Source organism: Marmota monax, unplaced genomic scaffold (assembly GCF_021218885.2).
Source record: "Marmota monax isolate L192 unplaced genomic scaffold, Marmota_monax_Labrador192_F-V1.1 WCK01_AAM20220418_F8-fsc00002, whole genome shotgun sequence".
Taxonomy (NCBI): domain Eukaryota; kingdom Metazoa; phylum Chordata; class Mammalia; order Rodentia; family Sciuridae; genus Marmota; species Marmota monax.
In genome coordinates, this window is record NW_026693571.1 from 7,276,926 (window position 1) to 7,289,908 (window position 12,983).

Consider the following 12,983-nt stretch of genomic DNA (forward strand, 5'->3'; position numbering starts at 1 on the left):
CTGCCACATATATAAAGTAAGGGCTTGATATAGTAATTTAGGTTCATTCCTAGAAAAAGCTTTTTTACAACTAAGCTTTTAGCATTATATTTCTATCCACCATGCCTGTAATAGGTTAAACTATTAAAGTCACTCAGCAAGGCCTAGAAAGATTAAACCTAAGGTTTATAAAATACAAACCCACTTGGTCATATGCATTATGATCAGAAATAAAAAAAATTATTCATGATTATAAATTATGCAGTGCTGAAATATATAGAGCTAGGAGGATTGGATGGGTGATCCTTCCAATAATAAAGATAACAGGTCTAGAGATTAAGTACAGCCACAAACCATGCAGGAAACTTGAGGCCAAATGCCACTGGGAGAGTAACTAGAACAATACCTTCCAGGAGTATATTACTTTAGGATGCATATAAGCATTTGTAACCATAGATGATAGAGAACCACTGTGAAAGCATAGAGAGAACAGATTATGAAGCCTATTCTGGCAATCTGACAGGAAACACAAGAAGTTTTCTACTAGAGACTTCCTGTTATAGTTCCAACATATAAAGAATTTGATAAATATCACTCTAAGGCACAAACATGAAACGCCTGAAAGAAATTAAAACCATTGTGTTTTCTTGATCCTGTCAAACAAATAAAGTAGTAGGGAAAACCATCCCCCCAAATTTGGAGAAACAGGGAAATCCCAGTTCCATCTGACACCTGCTTACCTAGAACAGAAGCCAGCAAAGTCATAGACATGAGAAAATACTTAATGGTGATTTTGATGAATTGCTGGAGGCTGAATGTAATATGACATGAGAAAGAAGTTTCTAAAGACTACAGTTTTAGTGGGATCTAAGAAACTGGTTCACCATCCAGTAGATACTCACTTAACTGAGTCCATGAGATGAATATATGCATAGACAAGGTTATATAAATTGGATTTATTTCATATATATTTAAGCAGCAAGGGACAAAAGGAACCGAGGATCCATTATGAGCTGAGTCTTACAAAGCCAAAGCTAAGGAAAGTTGCCCAGATTGGATAGAAACTTACCTGTGCTCACTTATACCACATCACAGGGATTTTGAAAGGGAGCCTGTCCTGAGTTACTGCAGGGATCCTGGAACTCATTGGCAAAACATGGAAGAGCATCCTGCTTTCAGGTGAGAGGGAAACAAACTAAGGTTGACTTGTGCAGTTCCTTTCTAATTCAAGATGCTACATTCCCTAGGAGAGACAGGAACAAGCCCTGGGCTATTGGGTTTAAGTTCTTCCTTGACTCTGGATATTGTATTTCCAGCACATACCATGGTTATTCTTAAGAAGTTTAAGCAAGGAAAGAAGGAGAGAGCTATGTCAGTCTCAAGGCCACCCAGAGGACTGTCCTGCAGGTCCCTACACTTTCATGGATTTTTACTTTTAGGAATACCACCACGTTTTAATGGGAAATTTCTCTCCTTGCTCTGCTGTGGAAGGAGAAGAGTAAGCATGGGGGAAATAAAACCATGATGTTCTCCATAACAGAGACCTACACTTCAGGGGAACAGATTTTCCCAGAGTCTTCTCTCATCTAAGGCCAGATAATTTTCCTCATTCTAGCTCTCTCTTCCTGTCTCACCTTAGAGGGGGGACAGGAAGTAAGACACTTGTGAATGTCACACCCAGGACATAGGCTCATTAAAAGACTAGGACAGAATCATAAAATGTAGAGGGCACTTCCCCTCCACCCTACCAGAACACCAACAAGTCTCCAGTGTAATAGCAGAGAACCATACCTCAAGAGCTATAGGACTCAGACTCTGGATAAAGGAGACTTCTTGGGGAAGCTCACAGGTAACACAGGAGTCAAGCACAAGTGCACTAGAGGGAAACCTCTGGCACAAAAACATGAACACAGTAAACATTAACAGAACCTAACTCATACTCATATTAACATAAATCTTCACAGTTAAATTCCATGAACTCAGTACTAATTACTCAATGCAATAAGCCTAGTTTTCAGGGGGGAAAAAGCTAGAATCCATAACCCCCACACAAATTAAAAATAATTTGAAGAAATAAACCATCAGAGCCACACACAGGTATGATACTGATTTGAAGTTATCAGGTAGGGAATCTAAAATAGCTATAATTTATATGTTAAAGGTTCTACCTGAAGAAGTTGTGTACATGAAGGAACTCATGGGTAATATGCACAGAATATGGAAACTGTAAGAAAAAATCTTCATGCTTTGGGATATAGCAACAGATTCTTTTGTTGAAAACATTTTTTCTCAACAAAGGGCTTTATCAAGAAAGTGAAAAGATAAGCTATAGAATGGAAGAAAATATTTTCAAATCCTATCTGATAAAATTTAATATCCATGATATATAAAGAATAGTTACTACTCAACAATAGAAAGAGCAACAACACAATTTCAAAATGAGCAAAGGACCTGAATAGTTATTCCTTCAAAGAAGAAGGGATGACCAACAGGTATGTGAAATGATGTTCAATACCACTGGTTATTATGGAAAGCAAATCAGATTAGGATAATTTTAAACAAAAACAATGGGAAACAACAGGTGTTGGCAAGAATGTGGAGAAATGGAAATGGGAACCATTGTACATTGTTGCCAGGAATGTAAAATCAAGCAGCTGCTGTAGAAAGTTTGGCAGCTCTTCAAAAGTTCAAATATAGAATTATCTTATGATTCATAAATTCTACTCTTAGCAATATACCCAAAATAATTAAAAGCATAATTTCACGAAGGAATTTGTAAATGAATGTTTATATCAACATTTCTCATAAAACTAAAGTGAAAAAACCAAAATGTTCATCAACAGACTAGCAAAGAAACAATTTGTGTTAATACATGCAATGAAATATCATTCAGTCATAAAAGTAACAAAGTACTGATATATGTTGCAATTTAGATGAACCTCAAAAACATTATACCAGGTGACAGAAACAAAATACTAAAATTACATATTACATCATCCTTTTTTAAAAAAAATACTTTATTAGCTGTTGATGGACCTTTATTTATTTATATTTGGTGCTGAGAATCAAACCCAGTGCCTCACACATGCTACAACCCCAGCCCCTCCATCATCCTTTTTATATGATATATCCAGCATAGGCAAATCCACAGATAGAAAGAAGATCTGTGATTATTATGATGTGATTGGTAAGGGGAAATGGGGAGTGATAACTTAATGACTATGGGGTATTTTTCCAGGGATAGAAGTTTTGAAAATAGAGAGAGATGTTTTTTGCACTACATCATAACTACACTAAATGCCACTGAACTTTACATTTTAAAATGGTTAATTATATGTTAAAGAATTTCATTTCAACAAATCCAAACACTAGATATCAAAAGAACAAGACAGAAACGAAGAACAACTATGACAAACTCATCAGCATACTGGACACAGATAAGAAAAAAATTAGTTAACAGTAAGATGAGTCGACAAAACTTCTCAAATGGAAGTGGAAGAGAAAAAAGACATGAGGGAAAAAACAGAACAAAATATCTTAATAGGACAATTTCAAAGATATAACACATGTAATTAACATATCAGAAGAAAAAGAGAGAATACAGCAGAAAGATATTTAAGGTAATAAAAGCCAAGAAAGTTCCAAAAGTCATAGCAGATATCAAACCATATATCTAAGAATTTTGAAGAACATCAAATAGGAAAAACATTTAAAAAATCCTACATTTAGGCATACAGTATTCAAAATGCAGAAGACAATGAGCACATCTTAGAACAAGATGAAAAAGGAAACCCAGATAAGCTTACCTATAGAGGAACAAAGATAAATATTATGAAGGACGTCTCATAAGAAATCATACAAACAATAGAGCGTAGTAAATATTCTAAGTATTGAAAGAGAAAACCACTGGCCTAAAAATTTATATCCAATGAAATCATCCTTCAAAAGTGAATAAGAAATAAATCATTTCTCACACAAACAAAACCCAAGAAAATTAGCTGGCAGCAGGCCAGGCCTGAAAAAATAATAACAGTCCTTCAGTTTGAAAATGTTAATAAAAGTAATAAGTAAGTGTCATAAAAGAAAGGAAGTCACTGGAAAATGAATAATTGAAGATAAAATAAAATCTTTTATTTTTCTTATTCCTAATTGATTTTTTAAATGACTATAGTAATTATAGAAACAATGTATTTTGTGAATGCAGAGTATGTTTAAGTGAAATGAATTAATAGTACTATCATAAATAATAGAAAAGAGAACTTGAAAATATTCTGTTTAAGATGTACCCCACTCCCCACGGCTGCAAAGAAAATAATATTGCAATTTTAGGAGAAACCACAGAATTTACATGAACAGCAACATGTTGGACTTCAGTTTTTAGTTCTTTACTCAAATGTCATGTGATTCTTTTTTTTTTTTTTTTGCAGGGGTTGGGGAGGACCCAGAATTGAAGTCAGGGGCACTGGACCACTGAGCCACTGAGCCACATCCCCAGTCCTATTTTGTATTTTATTTAGAGACAGGGTCTCACTGAGTTGCTCAGTACCTCGCTTTTGCAGAGGCTGGCTTTCAACTTGCCATCCTCCTGCCTCAGCCTCCCAAGCCACTGGGATTACAGGAGTGCTTCACCAAATCCACCAGTCATTGTTATTCCTGAAATAATTCTGAACTATGCCAAATTCTCCTTGACTTTAGAATAGAAGCTTTCAGTGAATCTTGCAAAAGCAAAACTTCAGGTAGAGAAAGTTCAAAGTAATTGAAATAATCAGATCATGTTGCCAATTTCAAGGTAAAATTATTAGTACCCTCTTCCCAAAACTGATTAACTGATCAGTTAATATCTAGCATTGTGTTTGCCAAAAGTGAGAAGTAAAAAAAAAAAAGAAAAGAAAATAGGAAAGAGAAAAAATATGACATTAAACCATATTCTTGTCTTTGAAGAATTTGATTTAGATGGGAAAACAAATGTTGTGCCTTGTAGGAAATCTCCCTCAAAAAAGGGGGAGAGGCTTCTTCAGGGAATAAAGTTGGTAAGTGTTTAGATGTCTTCATCCTTTGTACATAAGGCTGAGTTGCATTTAGGAGAAGGATACTGCCTTCTTGTTATCAAAGAAAGCTGAAGTAGAAAACTGCAAGATGAACTGGCACACGGATTTTTTTGCAAGAAAATCCCCCCACTCCCAGGAGTAGAACAGGCAGCCATAACCTAATCTCAGGCTCTAAATGAAGGAGCTCACAGTTGGAAATAGACATTTTCTTTTATTTTTTCCAATCTACAGTGAAAAGGGGGGATAAAATTGAGGAAAACTGCTCTCTAAAACTTCTAAGAGAAGGGCTGTTATCATGTTACTTCTGTCTCAATAGCTCTCCCAGCTCTTCATGATTACTGCAAGCACTGTCTTATCCAACTCTATCAAGCCCAGTTTTTGGTCAATCACAAAAAGACTGTGACAAATAATTTTTAAAAATAAAAATTACAAATGGCAAAATTATTCTTTTAATGCACAACCCTTATGTTGGTCTATGCCTCCATTTCCTGAGTAGGTCTCTTGTTTGGTGTTTTGTGCTACTTTTCTAGTATCAACCACACCCATAGTGCACATTTTACCATTTTGACCCTTGGAGGAGAGCCTAAACTTGGACACATTTACAAAGCAACCCAAATAAAGAATGCAAGTGAAAATTTTCATTTTCCCCACCTATATTTTCACCTATATTACTAATATCTAATTCTGTATTGATGTTTTTCAAATATGACTCATATCTAATAAGTCCATCCAAAGCATTCAACTTGGGTTTGGGGCATGTGCACACACACCTGTGTTGTATGCACAGACACATACATATACTTTCTGCTTCTGTGGATTGGTTCATATATCATGCACTATACTGATCAAAGAGAATTTGTTCTGCCTTCTTATAGAATTAACTATTAAACTATGAGTAAGTGGATGAGGCAATCTGAATATTGCTTTGAATTTTTAAACTTTTATCAAAGAAATATGTGAAAATAATTTAAGAAGTCAAAAAAAATTAAATAATTTTGCTTGCAAAAAAAAATTGGGAGACCCATGTTTTATACCACTCAGTTGCCAAACTCCACAAAGGCAACTCTTCATACCATTTTTTTTAAATTTATTTTAGCTGGGCATGGTGGCATACGCCTGTAATCCCAGCGGCTCGGGAGGCTGAGGCAAGAGGATCATGAGTTCAAAGCCAATTTCAGCAAAAGTGAGGCGCTAAGCAACTCAGTGAGACTCTGTTTCTAAATAAAATACAAAATAGGCTGGGAAGGTGGTTCAGTGGCTGAGTACCCCTGAGTTCAATCCCTGGTACGGGGTTTGCAATGTAGATAATTAAATTACGCTTTAACTTTCTTCCACTACCATCTTCTCAATTCTACACACATATACTATTAATTTTCAATCCTCCCAATATATTCACTTTTGTGGAATATTCTACATATATACATTCTTATGCATTTGTAGATGAGATTTAGAATCTATGTAACATATATATTTTCTTTTCTTGGATATCTTTGTGCTTTTCTTTGAATTTATTATAGTCTATATTTTTGTTTGCTTTGCCTTAATTTTCAAGTAGCAGCAACCTATGCCAATCTCTCACACTGAACAGGGGAACTCTTATTGCAGGTAACCACATCTGACTTTCTGACTCTCAGTGTCCTTTTAGGTCTATCCCTCCTGAAACTCTATCCTGATTCTGTAGGTTCATGCACAGCTGTTGACTCAGAAATAATTTCCCACATCCTCTTTACTAGACGTCCTTTTTGTCATGTCCCATTTCTTTCTTATATTTTACTGATTTTCATTTACTGAAGTATGTCTTCCATTGATTTTTTAACAGAAGCACATTAGGAAAATCATTATGAATTCTTCTTGTTTAAGAATGTCTCTCTTGGGGGCTGGGGTTGTGGCTCAGCCGTAGAGCGCTTGCCTCACATGCGTGAGGCACTGGGTTCCATCCTCAGCACCACATAAAAATAAATAAACATAATGAAGGTATTGTGTCCATCTACAACTAAAAAAAAATGAAAAAAGAATGTCTCTCTTATTTGTATCTTCTTGTCTTAGTTTACAATTTGGTTGGATGAAGCATCTAAGGTTGAAATCATCTTTCAGCTTCAGAACTACTATTGTAAAATTTAATGATACACTTATTTTCAAATCTGTCTGCATGTTTCTTCGCTCTGTGGAAGCTTCTGAGGACTAAAATTCTATGAAAGTGTGCCTTGATAGAAGTTCCTTGTCATTTATTGACCTCAACTGTTTTTTTTAAATATATATCTGATATCTACATTCATCTCTCCTGGCACTTGCTTTTTTTGTATTTCACTGGTTATTTTCTCTCAGCTGTTTTCTCATTCCATTTTACCACAACTCTATTAGACAAATACAGAAACTTCTGAATTAAACTTCTAATTTACTACACTTGTTTCTACAATATTCTAACCCTTCATTGTCCTATTCCTCTTTCTGTGCCAGTTCCTCCAACCCATTTCTCTACCAACATTTCTTTTGACTGTTTAAATTTAAAAATGTTTATTATTCCCACAAAGTTATTTTTTGATTGTACTCTATCCTAGTTTTATAGATTCCATGTCTTCTTACATCTCTCTGAATATTATCATGGATCATCAAATGTCTGATAATGGAATCGGTTGAAAAAATAACATGACACATGTCCTGAGTATATATTGATTCAATTTGTCTTATTTATTCATGTACTTGGATCTCACTAAATAAAATATATATGTGTATTTGGGTATGTGTGCATATGTGTATATTCATACATGAAAATAATACTGTTTTCTAAACATATAGTGGATGAACTGAATAGTCTGTATTTGCAAAATATTTTTGTTGGACTCCTTTAATTTTAAAAATCTAATCTTTTTGAAAACAACTTGCAAATAACAAAAGACTTAATGCAATATTTCAACAAGGCAATGTTAAAGTTAACAATTTTGTCTATGTAATATTAGGAGGAGTTACATTGTATTTTTTTCTCATAAGATCTGTGACCATTTGTAGTATTTGTGGGTGGGTTTTGGTGATAAGATTAGAATATTTTATAGGTAAGTCAAAATGAATATCAAGTAACATGTCTGTCTGTTTTAAATGGTTGCAACCAAAAGAATTTATTTTCTTCATAGATAATTAGATTAGAACTTATATTTTATACATCTAACTACTAGTAATTATATGATTATCTATTAAACCTTTGGAACTCATTCTGCAGGTTCCAATAAACAATTAAAAGGAAATTTTATCAAGTTAAGCTAGTGGAGGGAAAGCTCCTAGAATCAGGAGTATTTTGAATAGATTTTATGTACTACTTAGAAACATTACTGACTATGAAAATGTCATTTACTATTACTGAGTAGAGAAGTTCTACATATATGTAAATGAACATTTTCTTTGGCCATTATTTGAATATCATATATCATGATAAATTTGGTCAACTTCTTTTGAAGTCAAAACTTCTTTTGACAGTATAAAAATATACTGTTGTCCATAAAATAATAAAGCATAACATATTGATTATGTTAAATACTTAATAAATAGAAAGAATAAAATATCATAAATATATACAAAATTAAATTTATGTATCTTTATGTTTGTATATATGTATTTTCATGTGTGTGTGTGTGAGACTGTATAGTAGTACCCACTCAACCCACAATCCTAAATAATGCTCAGATGCCTCTAAATGTTCTTTTGATGTTTGGATTTAAACTATATTTAGAATAAGCATCAAGTGTTTTGGTTTAAAAATTATTTGAATTTTTGGAATAACATAGATGGAATAATTATTTTCAGTTAGAACTCTCTTTTTTCTTTTATGAAATCATAGTTTATATTTTAAAATTTTAAAAGTAGTCCCAATATTAAATTATCAATCTTTAAATAATTTATGCTTGATTCTTACCATAATTTCTAATAAATCAAACATTCTTCTCTTTCATTTAACACTATGCCTTTAGTCTTCCTAGAAGTATATTTGGGTTATTAATGTTTTTCTTCTAAATTTGAATTTCATATTACACCAATGGCATTGGCTCACATATTTAGGATAAAGCACAAGAAATGCAATACAGAGAGAGTACAATGTTATACTTTCATAGAGAAGTCCAGAACACATCAATAATTTTGCTCTTAAAATTAACTTTTTCATTAAAAAATAAATTAGTAAAAATAGTAAAAATAAATTAGATTTACTATTGATAAAAATATGAGTTTAAAATCAAAATTAAGGCTAAATTTTAGATTCTATATTATATTAAATTGTTTGTAAAACTCACAATGCTATCATTTTGTCTCCATCTTTCTATTTTTATCATAAACCTAATTTGAATGTTACTGGACTTGTTTCTTTTTATACTTGAAATCAAATAATATAGTAAGTGAATGAGGAGAGGAAAATACAGAAATATTATTCAAAGAGTAATTCCTCAATATTTCGATGACTTTTCAGTTGACTACCCTTCTGATAAATGTTCCTGTTCATACACTGTGAACACATGAAATTACACCCTAACCAATGTAGCTTTCACATGCAGAAGAAGTAAGGAAAATAAATATATCAAAATACTATGTAAAATTAGAGTGCTATGAGCTGATGACTGTAAGTAGGCTGTTCTAACAATTGACCTTGGCTCTGTTTTAAAGTAACTTTCTCACAATGAATCCCATTATTATAAAAACCTATATAATAAACGCTTGAAGCCTGCTCATTGTCAGTCCTCCCCCATCAGAAGTCCCTGCACCATGGGTCCCACTTTTCTATAAATAAATAAATAAATAAAGTGCTAAAGATTTTCATCAGTCAAAAAACTAATGAATGGTTTAAGAGGTTATTCCCTAAGTCTTTAAAACACCAAGACTGTACCATAAAAAGTGATTTTTATTATTTCAGTAACATAGGGAAGCAGCAGCTCTTCCTTACTTCCAAAAAACAGGAGGAAAGGATTCATTACTAATCACAGTCAATGCCCCAAGAAAGAACACAAGTTTCCAAAGCTATGTGATGTGCCTAAGAGATCCATGAATTGTGAAGGGATCCAGAATATCATTTACACTTTGTGGTGTTCCACAGTCAGGTTGATTTGCTTCTGAAATAGTATATTATAAGGTTCTATGCTGTCAGCTTGCACCAGCCCAATCCCTAATTGCTTTCACAAATCTAAAACAAAATATAAATCAGTCTTCACGACAGGACTTTGACTTGCACAGTACTAGAATTTCAGAGCTAATCCTTTTCTAAAAAAATCTTCAGCTCTTAAAAAAACCCAAGGAGATGACAACTTAATCTGGTATGAAGGTGGCACAAATGAGAGGAAAATGGGAGAGAATGACTCTATCTCTACTTTAGTTGAAGCAATGATATAAATTTTAAAAAGTGGTAACAATGTAAGTGTTATTAATAACTCCAGTGGCTTCAGCAAAGGATGTACAGTATAGTGTATATGTAATTATAGTCTCTGTATTAATTTGGTCAGTTAGCCTGACATTTTTTGAACCCCAGTAATCTGGTTGATTTGTTCTTTTAATTGACTAGTATCTTGTTTCAGAGAAACTATCTATATTGAAAGCTCCAAATAAAGCAAAAGTTACAATACAAATTTTGAAGTACAATTTCAACTTATATTCCAACATCCTAAAATGTCCAACTATTAAATATTGATTTTGATTATGAATGTTTGAAATAAACTAACAAGTTGATTAAAAATGTACTGAAGAAGGTAGAGGTTCACAGCAGCTTCGAATACAAGCTAAGCTCTTCAATTTATTGTTTCTGCCTCAGCTTTCTGTCTTTTCTTCCTCCTCCTCCTCTTCTTCCTCCTCCTCCTCATCATCCTTATCCTCCTTCTTCTTTTTTTAAAACAGTTCTGGGAATCAAACTCGGGGCTCTGCAAGTGCTCTATCACTGACCCATAGCCCCAGTCCTTCCTGTTTTCTTATCTAAAAAATAAGATGAACATAATAACACACACTTGATTGGGGCTTTTGTCAGAACATAAGGCAATAGATGAACATCTACCACATCACACCTTGTGATAGTATTGCTTGCTATTTGTTCACAAAGTTTATTATCATTGATGATTCTCTGTGACATAAAGCGTATTCTAATAAGTGGCTTAAAAAGAAAAGACTATGACAGTAATGATCCATTCTTTTGTAAATGTTATTATCTACCCACTTCCACAAACTTGTTTAAAATGAAGTCAAATTATAATAAAAATATGATATTTCATATTTTCCATGTGTGGACTAGCATATGTAATACAGGTGTCTCAGTCTGTTCCTGCTGCTATAACAAAATACCACAAAGTGGGTAACTTGTAGATAATAGTCATTTGTTTCTCACCATTTGGAGGCCAGGAGATCCAAGATCAAGGCATCAGCAGGTTTGGTGTTGGAGGAAGGCTCACTTTCTGCTTCCAGGATGGGATTTTGTGGCTGTGTCCTCACAGGGCAGGTGGCAAACACTGTTCTTACATGGAGAAAGGATAGAAGGGACAAACTCACTCATTCAAGCTCTTTTACAAGGCACTAAACCAACCCTGAGAGCGACCTCCTGCCCTAACCACCTTGTAAAGGCCTCACCTCTTTAAAATGCTACATTGGGAATTAATTTTCCTGCATGAATTTTGGAAGAGACACAAAAATTCAAACCATGGAAATAGACTTTAAAATCAGACAGCCTTGAAACTTGGTAACTACTGCAGAGGAATCAATTTCACCATACAAATGGCCCCTAAATCTCAGTGACTTACAATAGCAGGGATTCACGTCTTGTTTTAACGATACACACGTGTCCAGGTTCTTTTCATTTTGGGACCCAGGTTCACAGAGCTTCCTTTACTGAGAACATAGCCAGTCACTCTGGCTAAGTGAAAGAAGCATGGCTGAGCAAGAAGCAGCTGAGAAACATTCAACTCAGAAGGACCCATTCTGAGGACATCACACAGCACACCTGAATTCAACTGGACAAGGAGTGGACATTGATTCTGTTCCCTCTATGCCTTCCACCATGCAAGAACATAGCATTTGCCTCTATTGCTGGACACCAAATCTGTCCACACCTTCCTCCTGGACTTCCCAGCCTCCAAACTGTGAGAAACAGATATCTGTTATTTACAAGTTTTCCAGGAACTGAATTCATCAAAATATCTGTGTGATCCTGAACTAGGCAGTCATTTTCTTGGTTTCACTTTCTGTATCTCTATACATTGAAGTAATAAGACTGACCCAGAAGATGTACAAAATATGCAGTGTCTGGCACATAACTGAACTATATTCAGTAAGTGTTTCTTTGTGTCTTTTCCTGGCCCTTGTTTTACTTCTAAGTTTGGTCAGTGGCTCTGGGCACATAATTTAAGATCTTTAATCAGTCTTCTCATTGATTCAAAGAAGTTATGCAATATATATTTTCTCCAGTTTCTGAAAACTCTGTAGTTCTACTATCTATGAATTGTGAACTACATGGAGTATGCTGGTTGAAATAATAGTTGAGGATATTTTACACAGAATCTTCCTTTGTAAAGGTTGGTTTTGGACTTTTAAGGTAAGAATAGCAATACTGAAAGACTTCAGAGCATTTATGATTTCTAGTTTATATTGTGGTAGGCTGTAAATATGCCTGTATCCCAATCCTAGAACCCCTACCTGTTACTCGACAGGGCAAAGGGGAGTTTTGCAGGTGGCTAAAGAATTTGAGATGGGGAGATGCATTATTTGGATGAAACTGATACAATCACAAAAGTTCTTAAAATAGGGATTAGGGAGAATCAGAGAAGCAGCTGTGATGACAGGGTCAAGAGTGCAGTGATATGCTCATGAGACAAGAAGTAACCTGTCCACCAACCTGTCCACAGTAACTTATCCTTCTGGAAGCTGAAAGAAGTGAGGAAACAGACTATTGCCTGGAGCCTCCAGAAGGATCTAGCCTTGCACAAACCTTGATTTTAGCATCTCACT

At 34.3% G+C, this 12,983-nt stretch overlaps 2 long non-coding RNA genes across 2 annotated transcripts in view; one reads left to right on the plus strand and one right to left on the minus strand.

The window, feature by feature from the left end:
* LOC124102563 (uncharacterized) overlaps positions 1-1,463 on the plus strand; it is an 85,989-nt gene extending 84,526 nt beyond the window's left edge. Inside the window, exon 3 of the long non-coding RNA XR_009228138.1 lies at positions 1,075-1,463. This is a non-coding gene — a long non-coding RNA (uncharacterized LOC124102563). The remainder of the gene's footprint in view (positions 1-1,074) is intronic.
* Positions 1-12,983, minus strand: part of LOC124102561 (uncharacterized) — a 70,614-nt gene that overhangs the window by 40,694 nt on the left and 16,937 nt on the right. The window contains exon 4 of the long non-coding RNA XR_006854903.2: positions 11,371-11,496. This is a non-coding gene — a long non-coding RNA (uncharacterized LOC124102561). The remainder of the gene's footprint in view (positions 1-11,370; positions 11,497-12,983) is intronic.